This window comes from Sinocyclocheilus grahami, unplaced genomic scaffold (assembly GCF_001515645.1).
Source record: "Sinocyclocheilus grahami isolate Dianchi unplaced genomic scaffold, SAMN03320097.WGS_v1.1 scaffold332.1, whole genome shotgun sequence".
Classification (NCBI taxonomy): domain Eukaryota; kingdom Metazoa; phylum Chordata; class Actinopteri; order Cypriniformes; family Cyprinidae; genus Sinocyclocheilus; species Sinocyclocheilus grahami.
The window spans coordinates 448984-465420 of record NW_015505511.1 but is presented as its reverse complement, the minus strand read 5'-3'; the positions used below and the strand labels follow the sequence as shown (position 1 = coordinate 465420).

General features: G+C 35.6%; 1 protein-coding gene across 1 annotated transcript in view; it reads right to left on the bottom strand.

Moving 5' to 3' along the window:
* The window catches only part of rbm20 (RNA binding motif protein 20), a 59528-nt gene that overhangs the window by 42366 nt on the left and 725 nt on the right, over positions 1-16437 (bottom strand). The gene's annotated exons all lie outside the window — the stretch shown is intronic.

Sequence of the window (16437 nt, the reverse complement as noted above, 5' to 3'; positions counted from 1 at the left end):
ATATAGAACCTTGTAAACTAACACAGTTGACTAAAACACAAACGCTAATGCTACTATGCTAATCCTAATTGTCAAGCACATTGCATTTTTGCAATATTTGTTGTAGAACCTCGTTTGCAGAGGTTGTCAAGCACATAAACTTGTTTTTGTAGTCCTTATTTAAAATCCTGTTAGCAGCTTGCATGTGGACTGTACAAACACAAACTATGCTACTATGCTAATGCTACTTTGTCAAGCACATAAACTTGCATCCTTGTGGTATTTGTAGTCCTCATGTAGAACCTTGTTAATAACTTTCACAGTGGACTTAACAGACACCTAAACACTAATATTACTATGGCTAGTGCCTATTTAGCAATGAGTTAACTTAACATCACTTTGTGAACAATACGAGTAAAACAAAAACTAATTGTAATTGATTAAAAACCTAGTAATTAATATCCGTGGGCAAAGCTCACAAGTTTTATTATCTGTCCACTCCTTTTCAGATCATCCCTACACCCCTTCATCTATTAATTTTGTCGCTAATATGGTGAGGAGTTTTTTTGGCATGGCCGAATGGGTTTGTGTTACGAGGAAGATCATATGGAGTCTCGGAGAAAGACAAGCTGTCACAGGGTCTGTAAAGCTGCTGTAAAACATGGCTTGCCTGTTGCCACCGTGTCCTCTAAATTAATCTTGAAGCCCTCAGAGGCTGGAAGTATGTGTGGTCTATTCTATGGTTTTGTGCTTGCGTTAGCTTTTCATTCGAAGAAACCGAGTACAAATGTTTTGCTTAAAATAAATCTTATTTTTTAATACTATTAAAGTTTATGCATTGTGAAAAGACAACTGACACTCAAGCTACACCTTAGTAGCTTTTGCCATCCACCATTTAGCTTATTTAAAGATATATAATAATTTAAAATGACATTAAAGAGAATTTGATTGGAAAATTTGCTTGTATTTGATTGTTTTTCCTTCCCTTTAGGTTAAAATATGGTCTGGAGATTTATTTTGCAATCTTAACTCATGAATGTAAAGGACAAATGATATATTGAAGACAATTCTTCAGAAACTTCCAATGAAATCTATGAAAATGAAATTCTAAAAAAAACTTTCCAACAGTGAGCATTCATGAGAAAAAGCTTCTAGGTTGTCAACACCAGTGGATCATGGGGTAATTATTCCAGGTATTTCGATCCTCCTCATTTATCTAACTTGCTGAACAATGGCTACCGGCTACCGCAGTCTTGGCAGCAATCGAAAGGTAACCTATTTTGAACTGTCAGCAAGTCAGCAAAATGTCGGTCACACAAGTACCTGTGATAGGCGGGGCCGGGTCATGTGATCACAGCCGAACACCACTGTTAGTCCATGAGGAATATCATGCATTGCGATCCATTAACATCGGCAGCAGTCAGCATCTAAAATTACAAATGGTGAGTAGTAAAATATATGGACCCCTGCTGTTTTATTCCCATCAGCTCACCTGCTGGCAAATGTGGGCATTGCATTAGACGCTGCCCTGCCTGGTAATTTATACACCGAGCACCTGGCCAGTCCATGAGACCTCAGCGCAACCTGCTAGCAGGCCCGTCTCCGTTTCAGATGTGGATGAACCTTATACTGGCTCAATATGGAAAAAGAAGGTTACTCATCCAATATAGTATGTTGATCTGTATCTTAATACACCACAAATCAACCATGACTTGTCAGGGTTTGAAGGAAAGATAATTAATAAACCGAGAATTTAGGGCCTTGTACAACATCTTAGCTTTCTTTAGAAGTGTCAATGTGCACCATATATGATCACGAAGAAACAGGTGGAGGCAGTATATAACTGATGTAGAGAAGCTTAGACAGGCGTCTCTTGAATGTGCCGTTTAGTGATGGACCAAAACAAATGTGTCTGTTTTTATTAGCAAATATTTTAGATAATATGCTAAACTAACAAAATCTACGTTATCTTGAAATGCATGGATAGCAACCATAATAATTCATGAGGTAAAACAGAAAAATTAGTGGTCAGTCCATATAACACGGCCATTAGCTAATAATGTAATTAACTTTTTTTATTTGATTTGATTTTAAACAGTGTGTAGCATAATCCAAAATTGAAAATTGTGTGGGAGTAATGTTGCTCAGGACTCGATTTCTTGATTGCAACAAGCAATTTTCTACAGCAATATTCACTAAATGTCCATGAATTTTCCAGACCTATAAAATCCCTGTTAAATTTCCAGGTTTTCCATTAAATGATCAATGAGTACGACCAGGATCATTGAGTAAGTGAATATTACATTTTTATTCTATCAATAACACTAACTATAATATATGATATAGTTAGTGTCACTGATGAAATTAAAACTTCATATTCACTTACTAGTAGCACTAACTATTGTTTCACTTATATTTTTAATGTTTCTTTATGAAACATTACAAATACGAAACCTTAAATACTTTCTGAATACGAAAACGACATAACTTTTTGTGTATATCTAACAGTGCTCATGAAAACTAAAATAAGTTGACAACCTAAACAAGCTAATCTGGTATTACTCATGCATAATATTTACATGGTGCATGCATGATACAGAGCTAACAACAGTTTAACATAAACCGTTACCAAAAGTTAAGTTCTAGTTATCCAAAACTTCAGAAGTGTATGTTTCAGAAGCTTTTATGACTAGTCCTACAATGTTCTGGAATGTTCCAGAAAATTATATATAGATTTTAAATGAATTCTTTATGCTGTTATTTTTCTACGGAATACAAATATGGTTAATATTTGGCTAATATTATAGTGCTCTCAGCTCGGTTTAACTCATTATATCAATATACCAATCCATTCCGCAGAATTTTACTGTTTTTTTCCCCCTACCTAAATCAGCATTGAAAATGCAACAAGAATACATCTTAAGATTTCGCCTGGGCCTCGTAAGTCAAATTCGTAAATCAAACCATGTGGTGTCATTCTATTATTAGCGCCCACCGTTCTCTGTCGCCATGTCAGAGCTACATCTCAGAGATGTCTAGTTTTATTTGTGCTGTATGCTAATCATGTGCTTTGGTTCTGAGGGCCAAGCGGACCCGTCTGCTGACAGGAGACAGCTTTCCCAAATAGGGCTCTTCGGTTTCACTAGTTTTTAAAGGCTGTCCAGAGGAATGCTCAGCACACTTCAGTTACTCAGTCAGTTAGTCCCATCTAGTAGATGGTACTCTTTTTGGACCTAAAAAACATCTTTCTCCATTGAGGCTAACTGAAAAGCTTAACCTGATATATTCTTTTAAAATTTGACCGATTTCTCTTGTTCTTTTGGGGTGTTTGCTGGAAAAAAAAGCACATTTGTGACCCCTGAGCCACATCTGTTTTAGATGGTACCATTTTATGGTACACTAAAGAGAGAATGTGTGAAAACACCATAAACAACAAAAGGAATATTTAGCACAGTACTTAGCACCCTGAACACTTACAAGCTTATACTAAACCCAATAGATTTCATAGAGAAATCTGTACTGCTACCTACTCTCAAACACACGAGGCGTTAGAAATTCAATCAACCTCAAGCAGAAACACTTATTATTTGATGAAAATGGCTTACACTTATTCTCGACGTGTGATGGTGTCAAGTATGAGAGAATGATGATAGGTTATTTACAAGAGAACCTATTAATAATTGTAATTAAGTTAATTGCCACAATCATATTTAGCCGAGATGAGTCATAACATCACCACCCTGAATCTCAGACAAGCTTGAGAATTTGTGCTATAACTGTATTAGTTTCATTATAAAATGTAATATAACCTAATATAAATATGTAATGTAATAATTTTATTATCTCAATGGTGAAGTGCATAATCAGTGCCTCTAAAATGAAACCGACTTAACGGTTTTCAAACAGGTTTTTTTCCAAGGCCTGCCATTGGTTAGGGAAACACATAGCGCCGCCCGAAACTCATGCCATTGGCTGAGTCAGTGTTGCTATGCTGGCTAGTCAAAGAAAAAACTAAAAAAAGGGAAAGGAAACCAGCAATGTTTTGAAAACACCTGAGAGACATGGTGTTTTTAGGGGAATCAACCTATGAATGGCTGTATATTAAACTGGGATATGAGAAAGTATTTTAACGTAGAACATTTAACATATCATATATTGGAAATAGTACATGAAGTATTATTCTTATTTCAATATTTTGGCTTTACAGTACTCATATAGGGCATTATACCTATGCCTTGGTGCTTTACTATGGAACTATATTATCATGACAAAAATAACTAAAGACATCATAAAGGATGGCACAATGGCACAAGTGAGCTACAGGTTGTAAAACAAATATGCCGGAAGGTTAAATGCGTGTTCCTGAACTGTGACGCCTGTAGATGAAAGCAAAATGCCTTTATGGTGAGCACACTCTACTCACAGTTCACAGAGCAACAGCACCTGTGCAACCCTGAGCTTTAGACAAGAGGTTTCAAAGTCTTTGGAGAGAAACCGTACATTCCTGGCATTAAGGCATGACGGGGCTGTTGTCAGGGTCTGTGACATGTTAGTTACATGAAAAGAAAGGGGGAACTGCACACTGCCAGGTCAACACCAAATCAAAACGCACCCCTTTTACTTTCTTAATGCACGCTTTTTGCCGTCTTTTTGTGCATGATTCATTAGTAAACTGCAATTGTCTTTGTAATCTTTCATAATGTATGACCTGAGCCCTAACCCTAAAATCAGTTGATAGCAATGTTGTTCCTATCAAAATGAGTTCTTTCACCAGCTAAGTATAGCTGTGAGATTTAGATTTTGCTGGTTTTTGTTTACTGGTTGGCAGTGGTTGCCAATGTGTAACTATCCATTTCAGATGAATGTAACTGCATGTACAGTCTTCTGCATCAGCTAGAGCAGTGTTTCCCAACCGGGGTGCTGTGTAAAAAATCCTTTAATATTTTTAAATTGCTAAAATGTTCAAAAAAAGCATCTATTAACACTAGAATATTCCAGAATATTTTTGAAACTTCTAGAATGTTCCCATCATTGCAAAAGCAAAATATATTTAAAAAATAAATTTTGTACAAAAGCTTAACTGTACTAAACTAATGTTTCATAATTAATAACAGAGGTTTTAAATTGACCTGATCCTAAATATTTACCAAAAGTGATGCTACATGAAAATGGATAGTTTAATAATTAGCACCACAGAATTACAGAAGAAGAAAAAAAATGTATGTGAAACAAATATTACATTATATATAGGTTTTAAATGAATTCTTTAGGCTGTTATTTTTCTACGGAATACAAATATGGTTAATATTTGGCTAATATTATAGTGCTCTCAGCTCGGTTTAACTCATTATATCAATATACCAATCCATTCCGCAGAATTTTACTGTTTTTTTCCCCCTACCTAAATCAGCATTGAAAATGCAACAAGAATACATCTTAAGATTTCGCCTGGGCCTCGTAAGTCAAATTCGTAAATCAAACCATGTGGTGTCATTCTATTATTAGCGCCCACCGTTCTCTGTCGCCATGTCAGAGCTACATCTCAGAGATGTCTAGTTTTATTTGTGCTGTATGCTAATCATGTGCTTTGGTTCTGCACTAGAATATTCCAGAATGTTTTTGAAACTTCTAGAATGTTCCCATCATTGCAAAAGCAAAATATATTTAAAAAAGAAATTTTGTACAAAAGCTTAACTGTACTAAACTAATGTTTCATAATTAATAACAGAGGTTTTAAATTGACCTGATCCTAAATATTTACCAAAAGTGATGCTACATGAAAATAGATAGTTTAATAATTAGCGCCACAGAATTACAGAAGAAAAAAAAATGTATGTGAAACAAATATTACATTATATATAGATTTTAAATGAATTCTTTATGCTGTTATTTTTCTACGGAATACAAATATGGTTAATATTTGGCTAATATTATAGTGCTCTCAGCTCGGTTTAACTCATTATATCAATATACCAATCCATTCCGCAGAATTTTACTGTTTTTTTCCCCCTACCTAAATCAGCATTGAAAATGCAACAAGAATACATCTTAAGATTTCGCCTGGGCCTCGTAAGTCAAATTCGTAAATCAAACCATGTGGTGTCATTCTATTATTAGCGCCCACCGTTCTCTGTCGCCATGTCAGAGCTACATCTCAGAGATGTCTAGTTTTATTTGTGCTGTATGCTAATCATGTGCTTTGGTTCTGAGGGCCAAGCGGACCCGTCTGCTGACAGGAGACAGCTTTCCCAAATAGGGCTCTTCGGTTTCACTAGTTTTTAAAGGCTGTCCAGAGGAATGCTCAGCACACTTCAGTTACTCAGTCAGTTAGTCCCATCTAGTAGATGGTACTCTTTTTGGACCTAAAAAACATCTTTCTCCATTGAGGCTAACTGAAAAGCTTAACCTGATATATTCTTTTAAAATTTGACCGATTTCTCTTGTTCTTTTGGGGTGTTTGCTGGAAAAAAAAAGCACATTTGTGACCCCTGAGCCACATCTGTTTTAGATGGTACCATTTTATGGTACACTAAAGAGAGAATGTGTGAAAACACCATAAACAACAAAAGGAATATTTAGCACAGTACTTAGCACCCTGAACACTTACAAGCTTATACTAAACCCAATAGATTTCATAGAGAAATCTGTACTGCTACCTACTCTCAAACACACGAGGCGTTAGAAATTCAATCAACCTCAAGCAGAAACACTTATTATTTGATGAAAATGGCTTACACTTATTCTCGACGTGTGATGGTGTCAAGTATGAGAGAATGATGATAGGTTATTTACAAGAGAACCTATTAATAATTGTAATTAAGTTAATTGCCACAATCATATTTAGCCGAGATGAGTCATAACATCACCACCCTGAATCTCAGACAAGCTTGAGAATTTGTGCTATAACTGTATTAGTTTCATTATAAAATGTAATATAACCTAATATAAATATGTAATGTAATAATTTTATTATCTCAATGGTGAAGTGCATAATCAGTGCCTCTAAAATGAAACCGACTTAACGGTTTTCAAACAGGTTTTTTTCCAAGGCCTGCCATTGGTTAGGGAAACACATAGCGCCGCCCGAAACTCATGCCATTGGCTGAGTCAGTGTTGCTATGCTGGCTAGTCAAAGAAAAAACTAAAAAAAGGGAAAGGAAACCAGCAATGTTTTGAAAACACCTGAGAGACATGGTGTTTTTAGGGGAATCAACCTATGAATGGCTGTATATTAAACTGGGATATGAGAAAGTATTTTAACGTAGAACATTTAACATATCATATATTGGAAATAGTACATGAAGTATTATTCTTATTTCAATATTTTGGCTTTACAGTACTCATATAGGGCATTATACCTATGCCTTGGTGCTTTACTATGGAACTATATTATCATGACAAAAATAACTAAAGACATCATAAAGGATGGCACAATGGCACAAGTGAGCTACAGGTTGTAAAACAAATATGCCGGAAGGTTAAATGCGTGTTCCTGAACTGTGACGCCTGTAGATGAAAGCAAAATGCCTTTATGGTGAGCACACTCTACTCACAGTTCACAGAGCAACAGCACCTGTGCAACCCTGAGCTTTAGACAAGAGGTTTCAAAGTCTTTGGAGAGAAACCGTACATTCCTGGCATTAAGGCATGACGGGGCTGTTGTCAGGGTCTGTGACATGTTAGTTACATGAAAAGAAAGGGGGAACTGCACACTGCCAGGTCAACACCAAATCAAAACGCACCCCTTTTACTTTCTTAATGCACGCTTTTTGCCGTCTTTTTGTGCATGATTCATTAGTAAACTGCAATTGTCTTTGTAATCTTTCATAATGTATGACCTGAGCCCTAACCCTAAAATCAGTTGATAGCAATGTTGTTCCTATCAAAATGAGTTCTTTCACCAGCTAAGTATAGCTGTGAGATTTAGATTTTGCTGGTTTTTGTTTACTGGTTGGCAGTGGTTGCCAATGTGTAACTATCCATTTCAGATGAATGTAACTGCATGTACAGTCTTCTGCATCAGCTAGAGCAGTGTTTCCCAACCGGGGTGCTGTGTAAAAAATCCTTTAATATTTTTAAATTGCTAAAATGTTCAAAAAAAGCATCTATTATATAATATGCATTTCTGATGTCGCCAATAATTAGAGATGCACCGAAAATCCGGCTGCCGATAATTAGTTCACCGCTCAGGATTCACTTTCACGTGGTGTGACGCTCTGCGTATTATCCCGCTCTATGCGTGTGCGCTCCGCTCAGTCGCTCCACTCATATACCGTTCAGGCGAATCGGAACAGCAAAGTCCACTCAAAAATCGAGCCGACAGGAAACCTCTATGTAGTACATCTATGTCGTATTGTTTCTGTCTGCAATAGCCCTACTGTGTTGTAACATGGTGTGGTAAATGGGTAACTATTGTAACGCTACCCTCTCATTCATTGATCTGCTAACTGCTATGTAATGCTCACGTGTTCTGATAATAATAGCTTTCTAGGACTAAACATTATTTGCATAATTGGTAAAAAAAATAAAAAAATAAAAATGTATTTGTTTTTATTTTATTACACTGCTTGCTTGTCATTTTTTATTCAATTCAAAGTTTAAAAATCAAGCTCTCGTGCTACTGCAACAAAATTACCCCACTGTAAAATCAAAAATACACTGAGTGAGCAAAATTTTGCGAGATAGCTAGTTATAATGGTAATTAAACAGTGTTTACATATGAATAAAAGCCTACATTAAAATCTGTCATATAAATTGGTCTCTTCATTAGAAATTAGCCTACTGATTGCCACTATTGATGGACAATTTTTTTTTTTATATTTATTAAAAATCTGTATGAGAGTATATTCTGCAGTTCTTCCCTGCTGTGCCGAATATCTATACTTTTCAAAGTATCATATCGAAGTTAGAAATTCAAGTTTTGTGAATTAATTTTGTAGGGTGCCACAAATTTGTTAAAATTTCCAAAGGGTGCCGCGACTAAAAAAAGGTTGGGAAACACTGAGCTAGAGAAATGACTCACAATCAGGTGTAAATGTACCTAAATAAAGAAAAAGCATTACAAATTAAAAATATTAATTAATAAATAAAAAAAAATTATATTTAGTTTTATAATTATATTATTCAATGGGTTAAATGAATGAATAAATTAAATTCAATGTTTTTTTAAAAAAAAGCGATAATATAATGCAAAGTACATAGTTATGATATGGAATTATTGGGCACTAATTCATTGGGATGTGGGGGACAAATTGTTTGGAAACACTGAGATACAGTTATTTAGGGAAACAGTATTGCCTTTAATGTGATATGTGATACATTATTGTCAGGAGTTATCAGACCGACACACAATGTCAAAAGGAATCTGACATTGAACACTGAATGCGCCTTCAGCGGCATGACAATGATTTTTAATTCTGCCCTTGGAGGACCTTGTATTTTAACAATCAAATAAAGGCTAAATCTAGTTTATAAGCAGATCTGCCTCATGCCTTGATTCTGCTCAGGGACAGATGTCCAATTAAACTCGGATAAACACCTTCTTTAATTTTAGACCATGTTTACCCAGGGACCTTTGCACTTGGCTGACATGTTCTCAGCATATGTTTGGCACACGGCAGGACAACCACAACAGCAGAGCTCATTACACATAATTCAATCAAACACATATAGAGCTGTTAGTGACGTCACATCGAGCACAAGGGATACAGCATTGGGATTGGTGTGAAGCAGTGATCAGGGCTCACTTCCCATTTCTAACTATATCAGATATGAACTCGTGCAATTTTACCACTTGGGTGTGGATGAGGCTGCAAAATTGGATTAAGATAATAGATAGATATAAAGCAGAGAAAAGTCATCAGACCTCAACTTCATGCATTTGGCTTCTATAAAATATAGGTTTGTTTTTATATATATATACAGTATATATATATATATATATATCTATTATTGTTTTTCAGCTACTAAACAATCTATTATAATATGGCTTGGCCACTTTGCCGTGTGGTTGACTATGATAATGTCTACAATTTAGTTACAGCTTTGCGTGGGGTTATTTCAATGAAATTTTCATACATTTTTGGCCTAATTTAAAGAATAAAGCTTATTTTGGACAACGGCAATATATCACCAATGTAAATTTGTGATGTACTTTCAAGTGCCTTTTACCTCCAAAACACTTTAAAGCTCAGAAATTCTCTTTCAGTGAGATAGCAGAAGTTGCTAGTGCCATTAAACTGTCATACGTTTAACTTAAAAGATTAGCCCAGTTGCTTCTACATGTCAACAAAGCAATGAACACATGCTCAGAGGCCCGAATCTCAATGCCGCAGCAGGAAACCCGCAATTCTGCAAAGATGGAAACAAATAAGTGTCACCTCAAATAGGCTGATAGTGGTTGACACCAGCTAAGAGCCAAGCCTAACACTTTTTCACCAAGCTAACATGGCACCTTGTCGACAAATCTTTTCACACTGTATTTGTTGCATTTCTGCGTGGACGTGAAGGAAATAGCACTTGTGTCCGATGTCTTTCCAAACACTGACACTTCCCGAATTTGTTTAACCAACCTCACCTAACTGGTTTTGATAATTAATGACTGCCAGTTTTTACCAGTGCCCATCGATCAAAGCAGCTGAAAGGACCCATCTTATGGTTGCTGAAAGGACGAGTGCTGATATTTGAGAGATCACACCTTCCTGAATAAACCATCATGTGATCCAAGCCACAGGAGGAAACGAGGCACATTCAGACATACTGTCTGGACCTCAAGATTTAGCCAAATGGCATCAGAACCATTTGGCCGTGGCAATTACAATGCAAGATCCAAGAGATATTATAAGACAACAAAATGAATGCAAGTGTAAATATGTTTTGCTGGTTTTCAGCAAACCTGGCGGCATGTAGATGTAACTTTAAAAGTAATAAAATGAAGTTGCTAAATTACATGAAGATAAATCTCTTTTCGTAAATGTTTGCAGTAAACAGACCACTCTTTATTGGTGATCATACACCTACAGAACAAATGCTCTGTTGCAGTGTTTAATTGCTTGACAAATATTACCAAATTGAACAAAGCTAATGTTAGCATTGCCGCTCTCTTTCTGGTCACGTGATATCACCTTTTTGCAAACGTTTGTAAATCCTTTGTTATTTGGTTGCTAATCGACTTCTTTGTTGACAATCAAAAACTTCAAAGCTAACAGTAGTGTTGCTGTTATGCTTATTTGTATACCACTGAACAACACTTTGTGTACGTCGGGAACTAATTTTTGATTGGAAGTCATTTCCAACATCTATAAAGTGTTGCCCAATGTCTAAAAATGGCATATAAAGAAATAAGGAGCAGCGCTAGATTAGCAAGTTTTTGATTGCTATGCCAACATCCTGACATTGGACAACACTGTGTGGATATTGGGAACTAATTTATAATCGGAAGTTATTCCCAACATCTATAAAGTGTTGCACAATGTCCAAAATATAGTGTTTTAGAAAACAGCAACTTTACAGTTAGCTTATCAAGTTTTTGATTAGTACGCCATCATTTTGACATCAGACAACACTTTGTGGCATTGGGAGCAAATCTATGATTTGAAGTCATGGTTAACATCTACAAAGTGTTGTCCAATTTCTAAAAGATGGCATATAAAGAAATAAAGAGAAACACTAGTTAGTTTAGCAAGTTTTTGGTTAGTATGTTATTTCCCAGACATCGGACAACACTTTGTGTACGTCGGGAATGAATTTTATGATTGGAATGTCATTCCCAACATTCATAAAGTGTTCCCCAATGTCTAAAAGATGCCATTTAAATAAATAAAGAGCAATGCTACAATTAGTTTAGCAGGTTTTTGATTAGTACATCATCATCCGGACATCAGAAAACACGTGTCAAAAAAAATAAATAAATGATCGGACGTCATTCCCAACATGCATAAAGTGTTGCCCAATATTTAAAAATGGTGTTTTAAAGAAATAAAACAGCAATGCTACAGTAAGCGTAGCAAGTTTCTGATTAGTATCAAAGACTATAGATATACAAAGATGGTTCAATCTTATGAATTGGAGAAACTGCAACGCGCAATACGGCAGAATAGACCCGCTTTCTAAATTAAAGAGCCAATCGTTGATTGGTAAAGTCATTGCATCACTGCAGCCGCTAGAAGCTCCGGTTCCCATAGAAACCTGAGGCTAGACCAGCCAATGCACATGCGCAGTCTTAAGCGCGTTATTACTGCAAATGCGCATTGGCTGGTCTAGCCGGAAAAATAAGGGTTTTTAACACTATTTGAGTATACAAAACAACATTCATGGGGCAGTTCATTTCAGATTTTGTTGCCGATTTGAAAAATTTAATTTAATTGCAAGTTTAGCGAGCAGTTTTTGAGATTTTAGGATTCCCCCATTCATTTAGATAGGACTTGGTCTTGTATGAGCTGGCCGGAGGCTTTGCAAATATGGCCGCCGAGTGAACAGACTTTTCTTGAAAGAGACTTTGTTAGTACGCCATCATCCAGGCATCAAACAACACTTTGTGGAAGTCGGGAACAAATTTATGATCGGAAGTCATTCCCAACATTCATAAAGTGTTGCCCAGTGTCTAAAAAATGACATATAAAGAGATAAAACTGTCGGCACCGACAGCCTTGTGGGTAGAGCGCGGACATACAGGGCCATTACGCTACGGGCATCCCGTGCTTGAATTCCGACTCGAGGACCTTTCCCGATCTCGCCTCTTTCTCTCTCCCACTTCACTTCCTGTCAGTTCAGGGCTGCGTTTCCCAAAAGCATCGTAAGCTTAAGTACATCGTAGACCCATTGAAACCTATGGAGCTACGATCAACTTCATCTTACGATGCTTTTGGGAAACGCAGCCCTGATGTGTCCATATTTTTCACATTTACAGGTAGTTTATAGTTAAGACTTTAACACTTTAAGACTTTAATTGTTGTTCCAGGACCAACAAAAGGAACATTAGTAACACTTTAGTATAGGGACCAATTCTCACTATTAACTAGTTGCTTATTAGCATACTATTATTAACATATTAGCCGATTATTAGTACTTATAAAGCGCATATTCTGCATGACCATATTCTACATACCCAATACCAAAACTTAACTACCTACTAACCATTAATAAGCAGCAAATTAGGAGTTTATTGAGGCAAAAGTCATAGTTAATGGTTTATTAATGCAGAGAATTGGACCTTAAAATAAAGTGTGACTGGAACATTTCTTGCTTTAAATTCTCATGGTGACCGCCTTTAGCACACGCATTCAACTCTTTCCTGCCATTTAAGAACTTTACAGGCCTATGCTGCCACATCTACACATCAAACAGCTCAAAACACAAGTGTTTCCATGCAGCATTGTGTTACCATACGGCTTCATAACCGCATGCACATGAAGCTAATGACAAAAGGCAACCGAATAGCCAGTAGTCTTAATAGCTGAAGGGACAAAGACATTCACAACATATTTCCCAGCTGTGATTTAAGCATCCCTGGTAATACCAGCAAACACGCATGCTATGAAGAGCCAAGGTCAACACGGCGTTCAGGCCTTCACTAAGAACCAAGTTTAAAACCTTTCACCCTCTATAACATTGTTTGAAACATCTAGATTCAACCGTTTAATGGTCAAACAACACCAAAAACCAAGATTGCTATAGAAAAAAGTGAAATGCTACAACAAAAACGAACAAAGTACCTTTCCAGGGACATATTCACACAACAGTTTACACCAGTATCTGGAAAACTCAGAAGCGCTGTAACCCAGAATGGCGTCTGGGACTCCCATCAGCCCTCACTTTCCGGGGGGTACGAGGCAACTTCCCCCTTTGGGTTGGGCTGGCAGAGTGATATAGAGAGAGCAGCTGAGGAGGGATACATGGGAAAAGAGAGGGAGCGATACAGTGCGACGGACGAGAGGAAAAAAGGCCAACACAACAGTCCTGATACATCCCGACAATACCAATCCTAATGCTGCGGCCCACTGCGCTATTTAAAAACGATCCATCAAAAATACCCCATCTTTCACCGCACTGTCAGAGCCCACGACCTTTCGCTGGCTGTGAAAAGCTTCACGCAGGCAGCTGAAGGTTTAATGCACTGCGGCGTTTAAATGCAGGAGCCAACCTGGACAGTACTGTTAAATAATTAAGCTGACTTAGTATGACAGAGATTTTTCAAGCAATGTCACGAAATTGTAACAATCACGTTTAAAATTATATTGTGACAACATTGGCTTGGTACTGAAGGATTCTTTTTGATTGAAAATGTTCCCAAACAGAATTTGCTAAAAAGAAGAAAAAAAAAAAAGGAATACAAAAATATATTAATTTTAAATTCTTTTTTTTATCCATTTAAAATTTATTTGTATTTCTGATCAAATCATTTTAGTCTCAAACAATGCTAATGTTTGTATAGTGAAAGTAAATGAAAACTTACTTCTAAAATCTTAAATACATCAATTCTCTCATATTTTTTCCTCAAAACAACACACCACTGCAAATATTTCATATATTTACTAAACCCCTTTACCAAAGAAAAATTAAGGAAAAAAAAGTATTAAAATATTAGAATGACTTTTGAAACATGTCACACTAAAGACCGGAATAATGTCTGCTAAAAAGTTTTTGCATAGCATCAGATAAATAAACTAAGTTTTAAAGAATATTCATGTATGTATGTATGTATGTATATATATATATATATATATATACACACACACACACACATATACATATACATACAAAAATGTAATATGAAATACACAATGGTTAAATGCAACACCTTTCACATGCTCACATAAAGTGTTGTGCAAAAACAGAGAATGTTGATGGGTTAAAATAGACTCAGTGGACAGCACGTCCATAAACGGACACCTTTTTAGCGCTGCGACAAAACTGGCGTCCACATTTCTGTCAGTAACACACACGGAAGAGTCGCGTGGTTCTATATGTCAGCCGCTGGTAACCCTACAGGGGGTTTTCACTCAAGACTACACATTACTGCCATGTTTGTCCGGTATACAAGGCTAATTTTGTTAGTCTGTACTTAAGCAAGTTATATAGTACTTCAAATGTTATGCAAGTCCCTCAAACGACATACACTTTTGAATGTGCAGGATATTTACAAGATTTTTCTTTGCCGATGCAACCATCTAAACATTGCAAGACTGCTTATAATCCAAAATCTAAATGAACAACTGCACAAACAGTATGTTTTTTGGATGATTAGTATTATATTTTGACCAGTGCTAAGTGATTTTATAGAGAGGCATGTTGCAGGAACGTGGTCATCACTTACACGCACATCAGCACTGATCACGCCGTGTGCCATTTATCTGTTACAAGCAAATAGCAGTTTGTCACCAGTAACATCTGCTAAAAATCACATACATGACTCGCATGTGCTCTGTCTGTGGAGACCCAAGGTAATTGTTTTTCACTTTTCTGTTTTCTTCTTCATAACTGATTCAACTTGTCAAATCAATGAAAGGGAATAGAGCTCTGTTGTCATTTCTTACCTTCTACAACAATAACGTTTTAGTTGAAAGTATGTTTTTAATGTTTAAGTGCATGCATTAAAGATTTACTCATACTGCACTGGATTATGAGTTTATTTAATGCAGTTTTTTAATGAATAATTTGTTTATTAGATTTTATTTTGTGAAAAATGTAAGTTACCACTGAACTAATTGCAAAATTAACTTTAACACTTTCTGTAGCTCTTCTCAACAATTTGTATGACCTAAAGGTCAGTTGTAAAATAATAATAATAAAAAAATGACTTGAGCCATAAATGTCTATAAGGAATGTTAATAATAATTAACTGTAACAATCTTATTGATGTTTGCTTTTGAGATATATATATATATAGATAACATATATATATATATATATATAGATAGATAGATAACATATATATAGATAGATAGATAAAACACACATATATATATATATATATAGATAGATAGATAGATAGCTAACATATATATAGATAGATAGCTAACATATATATAGATAGATAGCTAACATATATATAGATAGATAGCTAACATATATATAGATAGATAGCTAACATATATATAGATAGATAGCTAACATATATATAGATAGATAGCTAACATATATATAGATAGATAGCTAACATATATATAGATCCCTAAAGGTCAGTTTTAAAATAATAATAATAAAAAAATGACTTGAGCCATAAATGTCTATAAGGAATGTTAATAATAATTAACTGTAACAATCTTATTGATGTTTGCTTTTGAGATATATATATACAGATAACATATATATATATATATATATATATAGATAGATAGCATATATATATATATATAGATAGATAACATATATATAGATAGATAGATAACATATATATATAGATAGATAGATAACACACATATATATATATATATATAGATAGATAGATAGATAGCTAAC